Source organism: Natator depressus, chromosome 1, assembly GCF_965152275.1.
Source record: "Natator depressus isolate rNatDep1 chromosome 1, rNatDep2.hap1, whole genome shotgun sequence".
Lineage (NCBI taxonomy): Eukaryota > Metazoa > Chordata > Testudines > Cheloniidae > Natator > Natator depressus.
The window spans coordinates 260,924,399-260,937,052 of record NC_134234.1 but is presented as its reverse complement, the minus strand read 5'-3'; the positions used below and the strand labels follow the sequence as shown (position 1 = coordinate 260,937,052).

Genomic DNA, 12,654 nt, shown 5'->3' with positions numbered 1-12,654 from the left:
TTAGAAAGAAAGAAGATACAAATAACACTATTAGGTATACAAAAGGCTGCAGCCTGATCAGCGATGGAGTGGTTAACACAGTAGCTCAATCTGTGGTCTCTGTTTGTTGGGAATATAGGAAAGTGCCTAACTTGGAGGAAAACCCCGGGAAAGTCAGGTGATGTCAGTATGCATATTTTTACCTCATGAATTTGAACTAAAACTTTGCCTAAGTGCCAAGAATATGATCCATAACTAGTTCTTGTAGCTGTAGTTTGCTGCCAACCTTAGGAGATCCTAGGCCAAACTCAGCACTTAACTTCAATGGAGTTAACCCAGGACTGAATTTGGTCACCTCTCTAAAGCCAGGGGGAAAGTTGTATCCCAGAGGTAAGTCATGTTGTTCCCTGGGGATTAGCACACATCACACACGTCTTCAGCACTCCTCTCCAACATATTCATTACAAAGCACTAATGACAGCAACCTTAAACTGTATTTCTATTCTGATGAGTTACTGTGAAACTGTATGGCCTTCCAGGTTTGTTTCTCAGCCATTTCCAGAGCAAATGTACTCAGTTAACAAGGAAAAGCAGTACCCCCCCTCCCACTCCAAATTTCCAAACCTTCAAATTTAACCTGGAATCTGAGAATCAAACTGGACTCTTCATCGTCACCAGCGATAAAGGATCAGCCAGCAAATTAGCCCATTTATTAAATTTTTACGACCCTGTAGCAATCCCTCAGTGACACCTGGGAGACCCCATTGCAATCAACAGAACCTGGCAGTTAAGGAATATAAATCTGTAAAAGAAACCTGGTTTTAGTCATTAAAGTAATAACTTGATTCCTAAAGGGGGAAATCCCCTGAGTAAGGGTCATGTTCATACATTTACTCTCAGGGCAGAACTGCATTTGAATGCAGTTGGCAGAATCCCATAGCTCCAACTAGGGGTCAAATGTCACACTGCCACCAACAGTAGTAACTAGACGGGCAGCCATCTTGTGAGAGAAGAGAATTGGCTTGAGATACAATCCTAGACTGTGGAGGTAAAAATGCTACCGTGTGAAATTTACTGGACTTCCTGTTGCTCCTGCCCCCAGGTCTGCCACCGCTTCACCTCTATCCTGATCTGAAGCAACCTGTACACAAGTGACAATATTAGATCCCTCACATAATCACCATTGACTCATGGAGTCTTTTCACATTTCTGGGGCAATGCTGCCATCACATGGCCATTCTAATTTAAACAACAACCATTTAAAATGTTCTTATCCCATAAGCTTTAATCCTATTTAACAACAAAGCCATAGCCATCTACAAACATCATGGCTGTTAGTTTGCTGCACACACTGATCCCCCCAGCAGCAGCAAAGGCAGAATTCAGATCATCATGTGCCAAAAGTACAGGACCTTACTACTTGAGCTAAAAATGAATCTCTGTTAGCTAGCAGCAATATAGGGCTGGTGGCACACAGCGGAGCAGCTCTGATTCTACTCTCTAGACAGCAGAGGGGCTAGCCTTTTCATGACAGTAGTATGTACTGTATTCTGAAACTTCTTCTGTTTCAATCATATAATCCACAGCCTGAGCCAACTAAAGTAAATGAAAAAAATGCCCATTGACTTCAGTTGGTTTTGGATCAAGTCCCTAATTAAGTGCTCTTTTTTCCCACGGAGGGAAGCTGTCTCCCAAGTAAAGGGACATACAGATTACACATTCTGCAGCTGTAAATTTAACCTTGCCCCACCGCACTAAGTAGTGAGCCTGAGCTGTGTGCAGAAAGGAGTTAAACCCCAGACTAGATCCCATTTCATGCACAACTGTTTATTAGCAGGTATTACACAAAGAGATAGTGGTGTGTGTGATGGGTTGTCACCCCCGCGCTGCAGTCTGGGAGCCATGGGAACCGCTGTGGGCTCTAACCCCCAGCTGGGCAGGCCTCTCTCACACTGCTGAATTGGATATACAGCCAGTCTCATCAGGTCCTGTTATCACCCAACACAACAGCAGGTGGTGCCACACACCCAACTGAGTTAGCTGAGTGCTTTACGTAAGCGACTCAAGGACATACAGCCAATTTTCCAGCTCCCCCGCCTTGCAGGTCTGCTGGAGTATAAACCCAGAATTGTACCATTTTACACTGCACAGGGATTTGTACAAAGTAAGCACATTAATATAGTTCGCTCTCCCCTCGATGTGGGGAAGATATGCATGACAAGCTTGTGTTAACCAAGCTGAGATTTTCCCCAGACACTTCAATCAAAGCATGCTGGTAAAGATAAAACATGTTTATTAACTACAAACAGATAGATGTTAAGTGATTATAAGTTTTTGTAAACAGATCAAAGCAGATTACCTAGCAAATAAACAAAACGGCAAACTAAGCCTAAAATACTAGATAGGATTTGAATCAGTAATCTCTCACCCTGACTGATGATACAAGCAGTCCACCAAGTTTCCATACACAGGCTAGAAACTCCTTTAGCCTGGGAGCAGCGCTTCCCCCAGTTCAGTCTTTGTTCCTTAGGTGTTTCCAGTTCTCTTGTGTGGGGAGTGAGGCCAAAAGATGATGTCACTCCCCGCCTTACATAGCTTTTCCACATGGTGGGAACCCTTTGTGCCAAAATCAGTTCTCAGTTCAATTTGTGAAAAAATACAAATAAACTCCAAAAGGGAGTTCAGTGTCATGTGCTCCAGTCACATGCCCTTGTATGCCTTGCTGAGTCATAGAATCCATTATCCATATGCTGTTTGGCACGTTCTCAGGAAGGCTCAACAGGTGGGTGATAAGCTTCTCCTAAAGCCTATTGTTTCCCCTAATGTCCCATTACCTTGAATAGGCCCAGCTGTCTAGACTAGGAGCATCTTGCCCCATCGGTGTCATCCAGGTGTAACTACATTTGAAATACAGCTACATAGTCAATATTCATAACTTCAGATACAAAAATGATACATGCATACAAATAGGATAATCATATTCAGCACATTATAACTTTTCCATAGACCCTGACAAGACATATCTTGTACAAAATGTATCATAATTATGTTATAATCATACAACTATGAAGAATATCAGGTGCAATGTCACAGTGTGATCCAGAGTGTGGAGTCTTTCCTCTTCAATAACTGAACAACAAAGGCGAATAGGAGGTTTAGCAATTTTTAACATTCTGTATAATGCTGCTTATTTGCTAGTCCATCCTCCCCTAAACTGAGCCTGTGGGGGTAGGAACCTAGTTGCTCAACCTAAAAATAGACCAGCCTTGAATGATGATTAAGAGTGACTGAGTACAGACAGTGTCTAACCCATAGGAAAATCACCAAACATTTCCAGCTAACTTTAGCTTGAGATCTCTCCATTTGCAAGGCAACAGAGACCTAATTTTAAACACACAAGTAATTGTTAGAGGTGGTTATTTCTTACTTGAAATCTTTGAAGTGTCAGTTGAGAATGATACTAAAGCGTGGCTATAACTTCAAGCCAAGTCTCCATGGGACTGCTCCCATGTTTAACATTACACACCTGCTTACGTACAACTCCTAGATCTGGACCTCAGTTTGTTTAATCACTTCGAGCCAGACTGATTCCCTTCCTCACACTAGTCCTGTACTGGGTACTCCACAAGGAGCCCCATTGACTTCAAGGGAACTATTCATGGTGTAAGATTCTAGTCAGTGCAAGGGCATCACAGCCTGGTCCTTAACTGTAAATCAAATGTGAAATTGCACAACTACTAACTGTGTTATGTAATCAAGGGCACCAGAGCCTTCCCAAAAGGGGGGGGGGAACACACCCCCGAGACCCCACCCCTACCCCCCTAAGTCCCTGCCCTCAGCCAAGCCAGAAGCCAGAGCATGGCCGGGGAGCCATCCTACCCAGGGAGGGACGAAAGCAGCCCCCTGCCCATGTCCCAGGCCCCCTGTCCAGGGCAGGTGAAGGAACCCAGGCTCCCAAAGCTGCCTATGTGACTCTCCCCAACCTGGCTCTGGCTGGAGTGGGGGCCTAGAAGCCACAGCCTGGCCATGATAAGAGCCGGGCAATCAGCGTAGGGGAGCAGCAGTGGACCCTCCACCTCCCCATGATATGGGGGGCCCAAGGAGGCCAGCCCCCAGCCTGCAGCTCCGAGGGCTCCCCCAGCAGGAGCCAGGTCAGGGAGAGCCACGGGAGAAGCTGTGGGCAACCGGTACAGAGTCACGGATCTTCCACCTTCACCTGCCCTGGGCCGGGCAGGAAGAAGGGGGGCGGGGACACAGGCCAGGGGTTGCTCTCAGCCTCCCCCCACCCCGGGCAGGTGGAAGGTCTGCCGCAGCTCCCCACAGGTGCCTGGGCTCCCCGGCCAGGCTCCACGCTGGGGTGGGGCCTGGGGGGAAGAGGAGGGGAAAGAGGTGGGGTCAGCCCCAGTGAATAGTGAACTAACCAGGTCCATCCATTTTCAAAAAGTGAAAAGGTTATGGCCTCCCCCGGTTCTGGCATCATGGTATGTAACCTATCATTTAAATGAGCTTCTGTACCAGATGACCCGATGATAGCTAATGTGACACCAATTTTTTTAAAAGGCTCCTGAGGCGATCCAGGCAATTGCAGGCCAGTAAGCCTAACTTCAGTACTGGGCAAACTGGTTGAAACTCTAGTAAAGAACAGAATTCTCAAACACATAGATGAACATGATTTGTTGGGGAAGAGTCAACCTGGTTTTTGTAAAGGGAAATCATGCCTCACCAATGTACTAGAATTCTTTGAGGGGGTTAACAAGCATTTGGCAAAGGGGGATCCAGTGGATATAGTGTACTTAGATTTTCAGAAAGCCTTTGAAAGGTCCCTCACCAAAGGTTCTTAAGCAAAGTAAGCTGTCATGGGATAAGAGGGAAGGTCCTCTCATGGATCTGTAACTAGTTAAAAGATAGGAAACAAAGGGTAGGAATAAATTGTCAGTTTTCAGAATGCAGAGAGGTAAATAGTGGTGTCCCCTAGGGGTCTGTACTGGGACCAGTTCTATTCAACATATTCATAAATGATCAGGATAAAGGGATAAATAGTAAGTTGGCAACATTTGCAGATGATACAAAACTACTCAAGATAGTTAAGTCCAAAGCAGACTGCGAAGAGTTACAAAGGGATCTCACAAAACTGGGTGACAGGACCACAAAATGGTAGACGAAATTCAATGTTGATAAATGCAAAGTAATGCACATTGGAAAACATAACCCCAACTATACATATAAAACGATGGGGTCTAAATTAGCTGTTACCACTCAAGAAAGAGATCTTGGAGTCATTGTGGATAGTTCTCTGAAAACATCCACTCAATGTAAAGCGGCAGTCAAAAAAGCTAACAGAATGTTGGGAATCGTTAGGACAGGGATAGCTAATAAGACAGAAAATATCATATTGCCTCTATATAAATCAATGTTATGCCCACATCTGGAATTCTGTGTGCAGATGTTGTCTCCCCATCTCAAAAAAGATATATTGGAATTGGAAAGGGTACAGAGAAGGACAACAAAAATGACTGAGGTATGGATCAGCTTCCATATGAAGAGAGATTAATAAGACTGGGACTTTTCAGCTTGGAAAAGAGTAAGAAATGACTCAGGGGGGATATGATAGAGGTCTATAAAATCACGACTGGTGTGGAGAAAGTAAATAAGGAGGTGTTATTAACTCCTTCTCATAACACAAGAACTAGGGTTCACCAAATGAAATTAACAGGTAGCAGGTTTAAAACAAACAAAAGGAAGTATTTTTTCACACAACGCACAATCAGCCTGTGGAACTCCTTGCCAGAGCATGTTGTGAATGCCAAGACTATAACAGGGTTCAAAAAAGAACTAGAAAAATTCATGGAGGGTACGTCCACCAATGGCCATTAGCCAGGACAGGCAGGGATGGTGTCCCTAGCCTTTGTTTGCCAGAAGCTGGAAATGGGCAGCAGGGGTTGGATCACCTGATGATCACCTGTTCTATTCATTCCCTTTGGGAATCTGGCATTGGCCACTGTCGGAAGACAGGATACTGGGACAGATAGACCTTTGTTCGGACCCAGTATGGCCATTGTTATGTTTTTATATGTTTCTAGTAGTTGTATTTACACATAACTTTCTGTGCCTGAAATTACTTACCTTTGAATCTGATTGACATAATGTTTAGGCTGGTAATGAGAAATGCAATGTCCAGTTGGCTGTTTTGCAAATGCAATATGCTCCCCTGGTTCTCTGTATTGTTGTAATTGTAATGTTCTTCTGCTTTTGTTCTTTCTTTTGGTCATCTTTTAAGTAAAGTAAAGTATATATGTCAATAACAGCCACCTAAGGAACTGCTAATGTTCTCATTCAGGGACTTTTGATTCACTCAGCTATTTACCAATAAAATACATGTAATATTAGAGCTAAACTTTGGGTCTAAGCACCAGTGGTGCACTGAGGGATTGGTGGGTTTTTGCACCTGTAGCATCCAAGTGCTGATAGAGGGGATGGATGGTCAGAGGTACTGAACACCACAGCACCCATTGACTTCAATTAATGTTGAGGGTGCTTAGCACTTCTGAAAAATCAAGCCCTATGCCCATAACGCTTTCAAAAGCACTAAGGGAGGCGTACTCAATAACTGCCTAAACAGCCTGATACCAAAGCGTAGCATGTATCTTCCCGCCACTTAACCCAGAGCTAGCCACTGTTCAGAGAGCGTGGAGCCCTAGTTGAATACGCCAACACGTCCAATGTATTAGTTTTGGGAATCCAGGACTTCTGTTTCGGATGTTCACTTTATTCTGGGTAAATTTTGCCTTTTTTGCTTTGTTTGTTTAGGAATGATTTGTGAACGGATCCTGATTTCTGTCAAACATATTTGTTGCTCTCCAGATAATTTGGAAAACACTGAGTCCGTGAGATGTCTGCACGCATTTCAGCTGTTCATTGTTTGTCATGTGTGACAGGTAACTCAGGCTCATGGGGCTCAGGCTGAGGGGCTATCGAGCTGCAGTGTAAACATCTGGGCTCAGGCTGAAGAGTGGGCTCTGGGACCCTCCCCCCCACAGTTGTCCCAGAGCCCACTCTTCAGCCTGAGCCCAGATGTTAGAGGTCTACGGTGCAGTTCTATAGCCCTGCAGCTTGAGCCCTGTGAGCCTGAGTCAGCATACATGGGCCAGCCACAGGTGTTTCATTGGCCTGTCAACATGCCCTGATTCATAAGCAATACAGCAGCTGGGAATCTGGGAGTCACGTGACATGACTGCACATCACCGGTGCACACGTTTTGCTCTGCTCGCTTTTAGGCTGCTGCTTACTCACATGCATTTTTTTTAAAGATTGGGTTGTGTTAAATATCTGTGTCTGTAAAACATCCTTGGGGCCTTCGCTTCTGTAATAGTTATTGTACCCCCAACTACTGTGCCTTCGGGATGGATTGTCTTCTCGACCAAACATGGTGTTAATTTTTGCCCATTTAAAGGATTAAGAGCATGGAGTAGGATAAAGCAAAATGAAAACAAAGAGCTTTTCACCTGATCCAGGACCCTTTTCTAAAAATATTTGATTTTTCATGCATTTGGTACCCTGCTGGTGCTAATCCACTTTTTGGAGCATCCAAAGATAGATAATTTCTTGCAGGTGGGAAGAAAAGTCACTATTTTTGCTGCAGTTCTAGAGTGACACAGTGGATCTTACTGGAGTATTTTGCCCTTACAATAGAGATGGAGGCCCCAATTTTCCTGCAGTAAGTGGTAATTAATGTCCATTTCTCTGTGATTTTTCCCCAGTGGAAGAGGAAAACTATGATTCAGCAGGTGGTGTAAGGTCTCAAAGTCAAGAAGATATGTTTGTGTATTGGATTTGGTTATTTCCACAGAACCCCAAGACAAACACCACTCCTTCATCCTATTTAATCTGTAACTAATTACTGTGTCTTCTGATGGATATTGACTGGTAATTTATGTAATATAGTTCCCCTTGAACTCTGTGAAAAACAAATTCAACAGAAACCATAGACACTGGCCAAGTCTCGCTGAAGGCTAGATTGTAAATGTGGACTGCACAGCCATTCAACAAAGCAAGGGGACATAACCAGTGGTGAGCTGGAGCCGGTTCACACTGATTCGCATGAACTGGTTGTTAAATTTTGAAGCAGTTTTAGAACCGGTTGTTAACCCGCTTCCCCTGAGGGGGGCGTTAAGGCTTTGATGGGCTCTGGCTGGGAAGTGATGTAATTCCTCCTTCGGCTGCCGGGGGTGCTGTGCTGTGGGAGCCATGTGGGCTGCCGCCTGGCCCTGGACACGAGCCCTGTTGCTGCTGCTGCTCCCCTGGCCCTGGGGCTCCCGATGCTGCCTGGTGGGTCCCCGGCTGCTCTGCTGGGCCTGGGCTGCGTCCTGCTGCTCTCCCCATGAGTACCCACCACCCTGCCCGCAGCCAGCCCCTGCCTCCAGCCACCCTTGCACCCCCTGCCCACAGCCAGCCCCCATCTCCAGCCACCCCCTGCCCTGCCTCCAGCCAGCCCTGCCACACCCCAGCACCCCCTGCCCGCACCAGCCCCCGTCTCCAGCCACCCCCTGCCCTGCCTGCAGCCAGCCCCTGCCTCCAGCCACCCCCGCACCTCCTGCCCGCAGCCAGCCCCCATCTCCAGCCACTCCCTGCCCTACCTCCAGCCACCCCTGCACCCCCTGCCCTCAGCCAGCCTCTGCCACACCCCCTGTCCTGCCCGTACCAGCCCCTGCTGCATCCTCTGCCCTGCCTGCAGCCAGCCCCTGTCTCCAGCCAGCCCCACACCCCCTTGCCTCCAGCCAACCCCGCACCCTCCTGTCTCCAACCAGCTCCGCACCCCCTGCCCTGCCCGCAGCCAGCTCCGCACCCCCTGCCTCCGGCTAGCCCTGCCCCACGCCCCTGTCTGCAGCTGGCCCCACGTCCACTGGTGCCCTGCAGTTCCCAGGGCAGTAACCCTGCACACCTGCTTCAAGGAGGGGGGCAGGGAGCAGCTGGGACCCACACATGTGCACACCCTAGGGTGACCAGACAGCAAGTGTGAAAAATCAGGACAGGGGGTGGGGGGTAATAGGAGCCTATATAAGAAAAAGACCCCAAAATCGGGACTGTCCCTATAAAATCGGGACATCTGGTCACCCTAGCACACCCCCAGGGAGTGGCGGGGACCCGCACATGTGAAACGGAGCTCATTTCTAGTTCAGGCCCATCTTTTTAAAAAAGAACTTTAGGCAGGGTTAACGTACATCCGTATTTTCCCAAACAGGTCAGGCTTTTTGGTTCTTAAATCGCCATCCGGGAGGAATTTTTAAAATTTAAAAATTCGTCCCAGGAAAATACGGACGTATGGTAACCTTGTTGGTACAAAAAATACATACTGGGGCACATGCCTTAAATCAGAACTTTTTATGGGGAACCGGTTGTTAAGATTTTGGCAGCTCATCACTGGACATAACCCTCTCTGCCTCCAGACCCCACCCCACCCACTCCTCTGTATAACCATGCAGGACCTACCTGAGTCTGGGCAAAGTGGTGGGTGTGGGGAGCAGGGGCTGTCTGAAACTCCATTTCTCCCCTCCACTAACAAGTGAGTGCTGAGGGGGCCTAGGCAGAGCCATGACTCCCCCCACCTTTCCCAGCATGCCCCAGCTGGGAGAACTGGCTGCAGAGGAAATGGCGAGTATGTTGCATCTGGCAAGGGCCTGACAAGTACGCTCCCTATGCCTCTAACCCTGTGTGAAACAGGAGATCGGGAGGAAATGTTAACCCAAACTGGAGCTGCAAAACAAAGAAAACAAATGCCTCCTTTTCCAGCTTTGTGGTGAGAGAACTATGAGTGAAGATTATAATGCGGGACACTGACGGCCTTAAAGCAGCTGCCTCAGGAATCTGTCAAGAACTTCGCTGAAAATATGTTCTTCATCTTAGCAATGGAGCTAAGGCCTTGTCTACACTGCCACTTCACAGCGCTGCAACTTCCTTGCTCAGGAGTGTGAAAAAAAAAAACCTGAGCGCTGCAAGTTTCAGTGCTGTAAAGTGAAAAGGAGTACTTGTGCACCTTAGAGACTTACCAATTTATTTGAGCATGAGCTTTCGTGAGCTACAGCTCACTAGTGCTGTAAAGTGGCAGTGTAGACAGTGCCCTGGCGCTGGTAGCTACTCCTCTCGTGAGGGTGGGTTTTTTACAGCGCTGGGAGAGGGGAGGGAGGCTGCAGCAGGATTAGCGCTGGGAAACCTCTCCCTGCACCAGACCATTTCCTTACTTGGGATTTCTTTTTGGTCTGCTCCACCCACTTCAGCCAAGACTGGGAACATGGTGCAGGGCATTCCGGGAATAGTAGTGCAGCTGGCCTCGCCAGTCCCAGGGCCCCAGTGGAACACAGAGGTATGCAAACTACAACTCCCAGCATACCCTTCAATACCCAGTCCCTGTTGCACCTGCATACTGTGCTCCCCAGGCTGCTGAGTGTTTCAGCTGGTGCTGGGAAGTTGCTGACTCTTCACATTTCTGGGCTGTGGCCCAAGCTGGATTAACCCTTTGTGGGCCCCTTCCAAGCATGGGCCTGGTGCCACGGCACCACTGGAGCCACTGTAAACCCAGTACTGTTTAGCATACAGTTCTACTGAAAATTTGTCTTTTAATAAGTCAGACATATGCTGAAATGGCTCCTCACCCAACTCCCATATTCCATATAAACAGACTGAATACTACATATCTGGGGGGGGGGAGAGTGAGTAGTTAAGCATGTTGATGTTTGTATATACAAACACTCATTTCATCACTGTACTGGAAAATGTAGCTGAACTTAATTTTCTATGGAATTAGAAGGAAGTTTAACAGCCCCAATTGTTTTCTGTGTTAATCAGTCCGTACCTGAAAAAATTACATGCCTTCTAAGAGAAAAGAATCAGTCCACGCTTACTGAAAAAAAAATTCCTTCCAACTAGTGTTCAGAAGAGTGCTACAAGACACATACATAACCTTATGAGCAGAGGGCGGAGAGAATACCCTCCCACATTATGACCAGCAAAATAATAATAATAATTAATAATAGAATCTCAAAGAGGCAGAGGTACACAGATTTGCAAACCTGAAAACTTGTGTTATGCTTTAAACCACCTCAGCACATACCAGGTTTCTGACCCTTAAAAGGAACAGTGAAGCCCATTAACCTGAATGTGTGCCAGGCAGTATGCCCTCACTGACTAAAGGTGCAGTCACACCTGAACAGCTAAAAATTAACCTTGCCCCTTTAGGCTAAACAGAGTCATGTCACTGGCTCCATCTCTGTTCTTACATAACAAGTAACAAAACTCCAGTGGGGCACGATGCTGGTACACAGGGTCTCAGGTACATGGTGTGATTTTTCAGAATCTTTTCTGGGAACAGTCATGTAGGTGAAATAGCTGGTACTTATGATTATGCTATTTCTATGCATGTATATTCATCTTGGTATATGAAGTTATGAATATTAGCTATGTTTACTACATGTTTTCTTGCTCTTGTGGTAATGCCCACAAGGTATTTAGCCAGCACATAGAGGGACAAGTCAAGTTGAATGGCCCATTAAGGAACACTTAGCTCACAATGGACCCTGGAAGACACCTGTCTACACTTAATGGACTTTTTGTGAATGTTCTAACTAGAATATGGGTGGGGGTGATGGACATGTAACTTGCCCATGTGACTCCAAACACCATCTTTCACAGTGAGAACAGATTTCCCTTTCCTTGGCACTTGGCAGAAGCTAAAAGGCCCTGGCCTGGAAACATCTCCATTTTGCCTCTTTCCTGCTCTGGTCTCTTTCCTGCTCCAGCCTCTGGACTGTGAACATATTCTAATGGGAGCATTCTAACCAAGGGACTGTGGACTTGAAGGTAATCTGGAGCCTTCATATTTCCTTGATCCTTTGCTGGTTATGGTACAGAGACTGTTCTAGCCTCATTGATTGCTGATTTCTCCCTTGCAATGGACAAAGATCAGATATCTGCTGACTTTCTCACATGAGTCAACAGCTTTGATACCTGTAGTATAAGCAACATAGCCCTTGCTTGAGTGGTTTTGTTCTTTCCTCTCCAAATGTCAAAGCCTGTTCCCATTGAACTCAATAGCAAAACTCCTTTTGATGTCAATGGAAACAGGATTTGACCCCAGGAGATCAGAGAATGTGATTTTGATCAGTTGCTTATCTGTCTAGAGACAGTTCTCATGCATGTTCTGCCAGGCTGATTTTGATTGCCCCTCCTGCATGTCATGCTGAGGAAAATAATAAAATCATTTGGGCTGTAATTCTATCAAGATGTACATGGCACACACAGTTTGATGCCTCTTTTCCATCAAACCCAGATGGCACAGCATCTTGCCTTTCCTAGTGCCTGGCGGAGAGCAATACTTAAATAAAGGCAAGCTGCAGAAGCTTAGTTTGGACATAAGGGAGGCACTGATAGTGTGTTAAGGGAAATGGGGTGATTGTCCTTCCTATCCTTCTTTCATTTAAGAAGTTTTCAATTTGGGGTGCTGCTGGATCCTCAATGATACCTAGAAGTACAGTTGGCACCAGGGGCCCAAAGCATCATTTTTACAATTGCATCTGTTCAACAGATGCAGTTGTAAAATTTGAGACAGGTAAGGGGGGTGTTGGAGGGGATGGGGAGAACATGGGGGCCCCAGGCTGGGGAGGAGTCACATGGAGGGTCACATGG

The 12,654-nt window shown here is 46.6% G+C and overlaps 1 protein-coding gene across 1 annotated transcript in view; it reads left to right on the top strand.

The window, feature by feature from the left end:
* LOC141988904 (uncharacterized) overlaps positions 1–12,654 on the top strand; it is a 66,529-nt gene that overhangs the window by 7,378 nt on the left and 46,497 nt on the right. The window lies entirely within an intron of this gene.